Below are 8,956 nucleotides of genomic sequence, written 5' to 3' on the forward strand. Positions count from 1 at the left end.
ACAACTGTTAGTTTACTGAACATCTCTTGTGTGTTCGGTGTATTTTAGGCACTGGGGATGCAGCAATGAGCACAGCAGACCCAGTCCCTGCTGTCAAAGGGCTCACATCTTGTGGGGAGAAGGGCAGTGATCAAATAAATGATCAAGAACATATCAGTGATTAGGGGCCCTACCTTAGGCCAGGCATCAGGGTGAAAAGAGATCTGAAAGAAGGAGGAAAGTCACCAAGGGCAAGCGTGGCATGGGAGATACCCATGCTGCACAAAAAAGCAAGTGGGTTCTTGTTCTTTTGACACTGGGGCTAAGAGCACCAACAGGCAAGATCACACAACTGACCAAGGCCAAGGTAGGCAAGCAAAATCTGGCCCCATATGGAAGCCCTAAGTAGGTGTTGACCTTTCACCAGTGATGCCAAGGACTAAAACCCCAGCAGGTCTCTGCAGCATCACAAAGGCAGAGTCTATCAGACCAGAACTCCCCCTGATTCCTGAGGCAGGAAGTCTCAGGTGGTGTCTTTCTGCTCTGAGCCAGAGGAGGCTGGAGCATCCCCAGTGTTTCTCACCCAACAAAGAATGTCTCAGTTGCCAAATCACACAATTTGGCTTATGGAATGTCCCCTAGCCAGTGCTGGAGGGAGGACGACCACACAGAGAGGCAGAGGCTGATTCTTCCACTCCCACCCAGAGCCAGGCAGTGGGTGAGTGTCTGTCAGACCAGAGGTGGCAGTCACTCTGTGAGTCACCAGCTTTGGGCACAGACTGTCAGCCTTCCTAGCCTCAGTCTTCATATCTATAAAGTGGGCTTGATAAAACATCACAGAGCAATGCAAGCATTCTATCAGACAGGTCAGAGAGAGGAGGGGAAAGTACCTTTCGAAGTGATATGTGAAGGGGATTTTTCCATTTGTGACAACATGGATGGACGGATGGACCTTGAGGCCATTATGCCCAGTGAAATAAGCCAGACAGAGAAAGACCAATACCATATAATCTCAGTTATATGGAATCTTTAAAAAATAAATGAACTCATAGAAACAGAGGACACGTTGATGGTTGCCAGAGGCAGGGTGTAGGGAGTGGGTGAAATGAGTGAAGGGGGTGAAAAGGTACAAACTTCCAGTTATGAAATAAGTCAGTCCTAGGGATGCAATGTATAGATTCATGACTATAGTTAATAACACTGGATTGTGTATTTGAAACTTGCTGAGAGTAAATCTTAAAAGTTTCATCTCTAGGGGTGCCTTGGGGGTTTGGTTGGTTGAGCATCGGACTCTTTTGGCTCAGTTCATGATCTCATGGGTCTGGGACCGGGCTCTGGACTTCGCAGGGAGTCTGCTTCTCTCCCTTACCCTTTCCCTCTGCCCTTCCCCTGCTCGCTCTCTTCCTGAAATAAATAAATAATAGGCACCGTAGGTGGGCAAATGACTCATAATCTGGGCTCAGGTCATGATCTTGGGGTCATGAGATTTCCAACCCTGTGTCAGGCTCCACGCTCAGGGTTGCTTGTCCCTCTCCCTCTGCACCTCCCAGCATTCTCATTCTCTCTCTCAAATAAATAAATAAATAAATAAATAAATATCTCTAAAATAATAAATAAATCTTTTTTAAAATGTTGTCATCACATTGGGAAAAAAAACTATGTGTGATGATGGATGTTAACTAGACTTATTCTGGTGATCGTGTTGCAATATACACAAATATTAAATCATGTGTACATCTGAAACTAATACAATGTTACATGTCAGTTATAGCTCAACAAAAAAATTGACATATGAGTAATGGTCCCATCTATATATAAAACCTATGAATGTGCGTATGGGTCTGTGTGTGCACACGTTTGCATATGCTTTGAAAAAATTCCAGAAGCATCCACACATCCAAGTGGAATTGGAGAAAGTAGAATTGGAGTGTTTATCCTTCTAACCTGCTACTTGTCTCCGATTCTTGCTCTCTCCCTCACTGAGCTGCTATCACTTTTATCACGAAAATACTAAAAGGATTTGGCACAGGGTGGGGGAGGGGGTGGCAGGTAGATGGTGCACAAAACAGATGAGCAGTTTTTCTTTTGTGTCACCATGAAGACACACCTCCCAGGAGTCAGACTGGGGTCTCTGTAGAGCAAGCATGCAGGCTGCCTGGTGGCTGGACTCCCTCTTTTCCTTTCCTTGGCCGTTGGGAAGGAACACTTCGGGATTCAGCACAACAGAGTTCAGATCCCAGCCCTGCTCCTCATTGGCTGTGTGACCTTAGTCAAGTCACTTGCCCTCTCTGAGCTTCATGCTCTCTTCAGTAAAATGGAGAGGGGGACTTACACCTCCCAGGTGGTTCATTCTTCAACAACAAACTGCACTTGAGCACCCACTCTGTACCAGGCACGGTGCTAGGACCCGGGACCTGGGATGAACAAGACAAATGAGGTCTCTGGACGGTGGTGCTCAGGTCTGATGGGAGAAGCCAACAGGAAATAAGAGCGAGACAGATGGTGGTGGTAATGAAGGAAATTAACACAGGGAGACATGCTAGCAAGTGACCAAGGGGCAATCAGGAAGGGCTGCCCTGCAGAGGTGACCTCTGAGCAGAAACCTGAATAACATGGAGTGTACAGCAAATAAACATCACTCCCCACCCCTAAAACCATACCAGGACCATAAAGACCCAGCACAGAGTGGGGTAATCAATGGTCTAAAAACTGTGTCATTCTTCCTTCCTTCCTCAGACATGCTGAGATAAACAAAGACAGTGAGGCAATTTCACTCAGAACAAGTCCTGCTGGAGATCCATGGTGGTGAAATTTGGCCCAATACTCAAACTGGAAATAGTTGCTACATTTCAGTTACCACAATAAAGATCGGGAAACCCAACCAGCCCCTGAAGCATGGCAAGGGTCAGATACATAAGTTGGAGCTGCCAGCTTCTTGACAGAAGTACCAGGAGAGCAAAGAAGCTGGCTTTGGAAAAATAAGGCTGAAGGGAAACTTTAGGAAAGTCCTGAGGCCCCACGATCGTTGGCTTCACCTTCCCCTGGACAGGAGTTTTTGGATGGTGCCAGCTCTGAAAAGTAGTCAGACCACCCCCACCACTCAGGCTGAGTGGGTTGCTTTCAACAGAGATCATCCCTGTGGAGCGTAAAAGGGCATTTCTCATACAACAGCCAATGGAAGGGGGACCCCAAAAACATCACAATAAAATCAGTAGAGCTTGCAAGGAAAGAGGCAGGATTTCGCCCCCCATCCTGATGTCTGCCTAACCAGCAGGCAAGAGAGCCATCCTGGCGCAGAGGAGCTGAGTGAACCCCCATCTGGGGAGGCATGTGGAGCAGACACACACCCTGGTCAAGAGCCTGCGGTACAATAGGAGTCTTTGGTCACCTACCTGCAGCCTCTCTGGGTCAAATAAGGAAATGGTGCTGGGTCAGTGGCATGCACTGGCACGCACCTGCAGGCAATCAGAGGATATTAGAAAAATGACATCCATTATCTGCCAAAGCAGAGACTTTGCATGACAGCGCTTTCCATGACAGCGAAGCCCTCTGGATTCCAGAAATAGCTAGCTACTTCTGGGCCCATGGACCTGGGGCTGATGGCAGCTCTCAGCTCTTGCTACCCCCAGGACACTGAACTAACCCTGATGAGAAATTTCCCTTGGCCCTGCCCATACCTTTGCAAGGGCTCCTTCTTACACTCACGCTTAGGGGCACCTGCCTGGCGCAGTCCGTTGAGCTTCTGACTCTTGGTTTCAGCTCAGGTCATGGTCTCAAGGTCCTGGGATCCAGCCCACCTTGGGCTCTGCCTCCCCTCCCCGCCCCACATACCGCACAGTTTTCTCTCTCTCTCTCTCAAATAAATAAATCTTAAAAAAAAAAAAAACCTCACACTTACTTAGCCATCTAGGTCCCTGACAGTTACAAGGTTTAGTGACTTTAAGACACACAGTCATACCCTTACACACGCACACAGAGTCACATACAAACGCCTAAGCACCCACACGTGCACACACAATTACACACATGCACACACAAACACATATGCACACATATTCACATGCATACACCCAATTACATGCATACATTCGCATGCACACACTCACACATGTGTACACACAGTAGCTGAACGCATACACAGTCACACATACACTTAAAGCAGACACACACACAGTCACCCACACGCATATTGAACTAATGGAGACTAGATGCCTTAGAGTCTGTTGTCCCCAAACCGTCCAGCAGAGGGCGCGTCCGACGCACTCAGGAGAGGAAGGAAACCCACCGTAGTTAGTGACAGCAGGCTAGTGTTACACACACAGGTGCAGCAGAGTCCTGGGACCCCTGAGCTTCATGCCTTTCCTCCCCATCTATCATTCACTCACTATCACGGTCCTTAGCCAAAACCTGTTTGTAGTGGGAGAAGAGATACTAACACTACAAGGATAGATCACACTTTGAAGGGTGTGGAGGAAAGAAATGGTGCATCAGCTGGTGGGAAAGTGGATCAAGGGAAGGGACATTTTAAGATTGATGAAATAACAGCATTATTTGTATTCCAATGGGAGTTATCCAGTAGGGTTCAGGTTTCATGATCAATATACAAAAATCTATACAGAATATATTCTACGTAGAATATAGAACATAGAAGTTCTATTTCTGTATTCCAAGGGTCAGCAAACCGTGGTCCATGGACCCAATCTGGCCTGTGGCCTATTTTTTCATGGTCTATAAGATAAGAAGAGTTTTTATATTTTAAAACTTTTTTAAGTTTTTATTTATTTGACACAGAGAGAGTGATAGAGAGAAAGAGAGTACAAGCAAGGGGAGCAGCAGAGGGAGAGGGAGAAGCAGACTCCCTGCTGAGCAGGGAGCCCAATGCAGGGCTCAATCCCAGGACTCCGGGATCATGACCTGAGCTGAAAGCAGATGCTTAACGACTGAGCCACCCAGGCACCCCAAGAAGTGTTTTTATATTTTAAAAGGACTGTAAAAGGAGAAGAAGCAAGAGAAGGGAGAGATCCTGAATGGGATGTGCAAAGCCTAAAATATTTACCATATGATCCTTTACAGAAAAAGTATGCCAAATCTGCTTATGGTAGCAGTAAAACTGGAAAACAATTGGAAAAAATATTTTCATATACCATTTTTTAAATATTATACACCAGAGAAAGTGAAATACTCAAGGTATAAATCTAACAAAGTATGTTCCAGATCTCTGAGATGCAAACTCTAAAACACTGATGAAAGAAACCCAAGAAGACCCAAATTAATGGAGAGATAAACTATATTCATGGACTAGAAGACTCAATATTATTAAGATATTAATTCTCTTCAAATTGATTTATAGATTTGAAGAAATCACAATCCCAGTCCCAGCAGGACTTTTTGTAGGAATAGATAAGCTGATTATAAAATTTACATGAAAATGCAAAAGACTTAGAACAGCCAAAAACTTTTTAAAAAGGTAAATGTAATGGAAGGATTCACATTATCCCTTTCAAGACATACTATAAAACAACAATAACCATGACAGTGTGGTATGGGCTAAAGATTAGACAAAATCAGTGGAAGAGAATAGAGTCCAGAAGTAGACCCACCCAAATGTGGTCAATTGACTTTTTAAAAAACACGCAAGGCAAGTCAATGCACAAAGGATAACCTTCAATAAACGGTACTAGAACAACTGGACATGCAAAAAAAAAAAGAAAAGAAAAAAGTGAACTCATACCTCACACTTTACACAAAATTTAACTTAATATGGATCATAGAACTAAATTATGTAAAATCTAAAACTTTTAGAAGGAAAAATAGAAGAGAATCTTTGTTAATCTTGAGTCAGACAAAATAGTTCTTATATACAACACCATAAGCATAATCCATAAAATGAAACTATTGCTACCTAGTACTTTATTTAAAAAATGTTTGCTCTGTGGAAGAAATTTAGATAATGAGAAGGTCAGCCACACCCTACAAAAAAAGACTTGCAAATCACACATCTGACAAAGGACTTATATGCAGAATACATAAAGAATCTCAAAATCCAAAAACAAGAAGGCAGACAACACAAGGAAAATTAACAGGCAAAAGATTCAAGCAGGCACTTCACCAAAGAAGGTAAATGGATGGCAAATAGGCACGTGAAAAAAAAATGTCCAACATCATTAATCATTTAAAAAATACAAACTAAAACCACAGTGAAATATCACACACTTGTAAGGATGGCTGGGGGAAGAATTGACAATACCAAGTGCCAGTGAGTATGTGGCACAATTAGACCCCTCATGCATTACTGATTGTAGTTTAAAATGCCGGACACTCTGGAAAGAGCATGATCATTTCGTTTAATGTCAAGTGTACGCGTATAAGATGGCCCAACCATCCCACTCCAGGAGCAATGAACACTTGCACACATATATTCATAGTAGTTTTTTTCATAATTGCCCCAAATTAGAAACAATCCATATGTTTTTCAACTGGCTTATCCCTATGATAGAATATTGCTTAGCAAGAAAAAGAAGCAAAATACTGATACAGCAACATGGATGCATCTCAGATGCATTGTGTTAAGCGAAAGAAGCCAGACTCTGGAGGTGGGGGATGTAGATTAGTGGTCACCGGTGGTGTGAGTCAAAGGAGATTTTTGACTCCCAAGAGCGACCGTGGGTAGTGGTGGCTACACAACTCAGGCATTTGCCAAAACTTAAACCTGTATACCAAATAGCACAAATTTCACTTTTGTAAATTATATATAAATTTAAGATGAGGCAAAGGGTAACTAAGCACATATATTATTTGCTTAAATGTAGTATGAAAGGATATGCGAAAAGTAAAGGTATTTACCTAAAGATGAAGAAACCAGGGAAATGAAGGACAGAGGACCATTATTTTTCACTGTGCAATTTTTTTTACATGAGTGAATATATTCCCTGCCAAAAATATTCCATTTAAAAATTTAGTCACTGTCAAAGAATCTCATGTAGTGAGGCTGGAGTGGTTCCCAAGTGATCTGAGGCATCAAGGGCTGAGACACACCTTGAAAATCACTTCCTTTGTAGGTTAAGATGCACCTCTAAGCCAAGCTGATCAAATTCACCCCCACTCCATCATTTACCGAGTGACCTTGAGCAAGTGAGTTAATCACTCCAATCCACAAAACTGGTGAGAGGATGAAATCAGTGTTTACCTGGGGAGCTGAAGTATTACCTTCTCCCTTCTCAGTGGTGTACTGCTGTTAATAGGGCCAAAAACATCAGTGTGTTTGGTGTTGCCAGGTCATTTGTGTTCTATGAAAGGTGTTTAACTACACCCACATCTTACTCAACTGTATGTGTATCTATTACTATATAAATAAAATTTCAATATCAAAAGTTATTTGAGGGCAAATTCTGTATTGGGTGTTGGGGTTGGGGGGTTATATGGAACTATACAGAATTATATTATTGTGCTCAATTATTCTGTAAAATTAAAACTACACAGGGGCACCTGGGTGGCTCAGTCAGTTAGGCATCCAACTCTTGATCTCAGCTCAGGTCTTGATCTCAGGGTCTTGAGTTCAAGCCCTGCACTGGACTGCATGGCCCAGCGTGGAGCCTACTTTAAAAAATAAATAAATAAATAAGGGTGGCACAGTTAAGCATCTGACTCTTGGTTTCACTCAGGTCTGATCTTTGGGTGGTGAGATCGAGCCCCATGTTGGGCTCTGCACTCAGTGCAGAGTCTGCTTGAGTTTCTCTTTCCCTCTGCCCCTCCCCCACTCTCTCACTCTATCTCTCTAAAATAAATAAGTAAATTTTTTAAAAAATAAAAATAAAATGTACTAACAATAAAGTCTATTATTTTTTTAAAAAGTTATTTGATTGAGAATAACTCAATTTATAATTGATAGTGATAGCTCAAGCCATCAATGTGCATGAAGAGAATTCTTGCAAAGCAAGACAAAATTTTATTTTTTTAAGATTTTATTTATTTATTTAGAGAGAGCACACGAGTAGGGGGAGGGGTGGAGGAAGAAGGAGAGACAGAATGTCAAGCAGACTCCCTGCTAAGCAGGGAGCCCATCAGGGGGCTTGATCCCACGACCCTGAGATCATGACCTGAGCTAAAATCAAGAGTCAGACACTCAACCAACTGAGTCACCCACGTGCCCCCCAAGACAAAATTTTAAATTATTTTCTAATATAATGCCATTTAAAAAAATTAAAAGTGGCTTGAAACTTAACACTTAGGGATTTTAAAGACTCCAAAATGATGATTTTATGTCATGGAAAGATGATTCAATGTCATGGAAAGATGTTCACAATATATTATTATCTGAAAAACCCAGATTAACAAAAAATATATATGAGAAAATAGAATCCTTTGTTGTTGAGGTAAAATGCACATAACATAAAATTCACCATGTAAACCATTATAAAGCGTACAATTTCATGCATTTAGTACATTCACAGTGTTGCGCAACCACCACCTCTAACTAGGTCCAGAGCACTTCATCACCCAAAAAGGAGACCTCCACTCCTGCCAGTTGCCCCTCCCACCCTCCAGCCTTGGTGACCACCAATCTGCTTTCCTTTCCATAACTATGGATCTTCCTATCCTGGACATTACATATAATGGAGCCATAAAACATGTGACATTTCACTCAGTATTCAAAGTATTCAAAGCGTTCAAAGTTTTCAAAGTTCAAAGTTCATCCATGTTGTAACATGTATCAGTGCTTCATTACTTTTTATAATCCAGTAAAATTCTTGTTATGGATATACCACATTTTGTTTATCCATTCATCTGATCACGGATATTTGGATTGTTTCCCAAATATCCAACTTTTGGCAGTTGTGAATAGTGCCACAATGAACTTGTGTACAAGCTTTTGTTTGAACACCTGTTTTCAATTCTTTGGGGTATATACCTCAGCGTGGGATCAGTGCCTCATATGATAGTTCTATGTCTAATTTATTGAGGAAACACCAAATGTTTT

Source organism: Eumetopias jubatus, unplaced genomic scaffold, assembly GCF_037043125.1.
Source record: "Eumetopias jubatus isolate StellerSeaLion01/CBP00866 unplaced genomic scaffold, mEumJub1_p1.0 scaffold_1, whole genome shotgun sequence".
In the NCBI taxonomy this organism is placed as follows: Eukaryota; Metazoa; Chordata; class Mammalia; order Carnivora; family Otariidae; genus Eumetopias; species Eumetopias jubatus.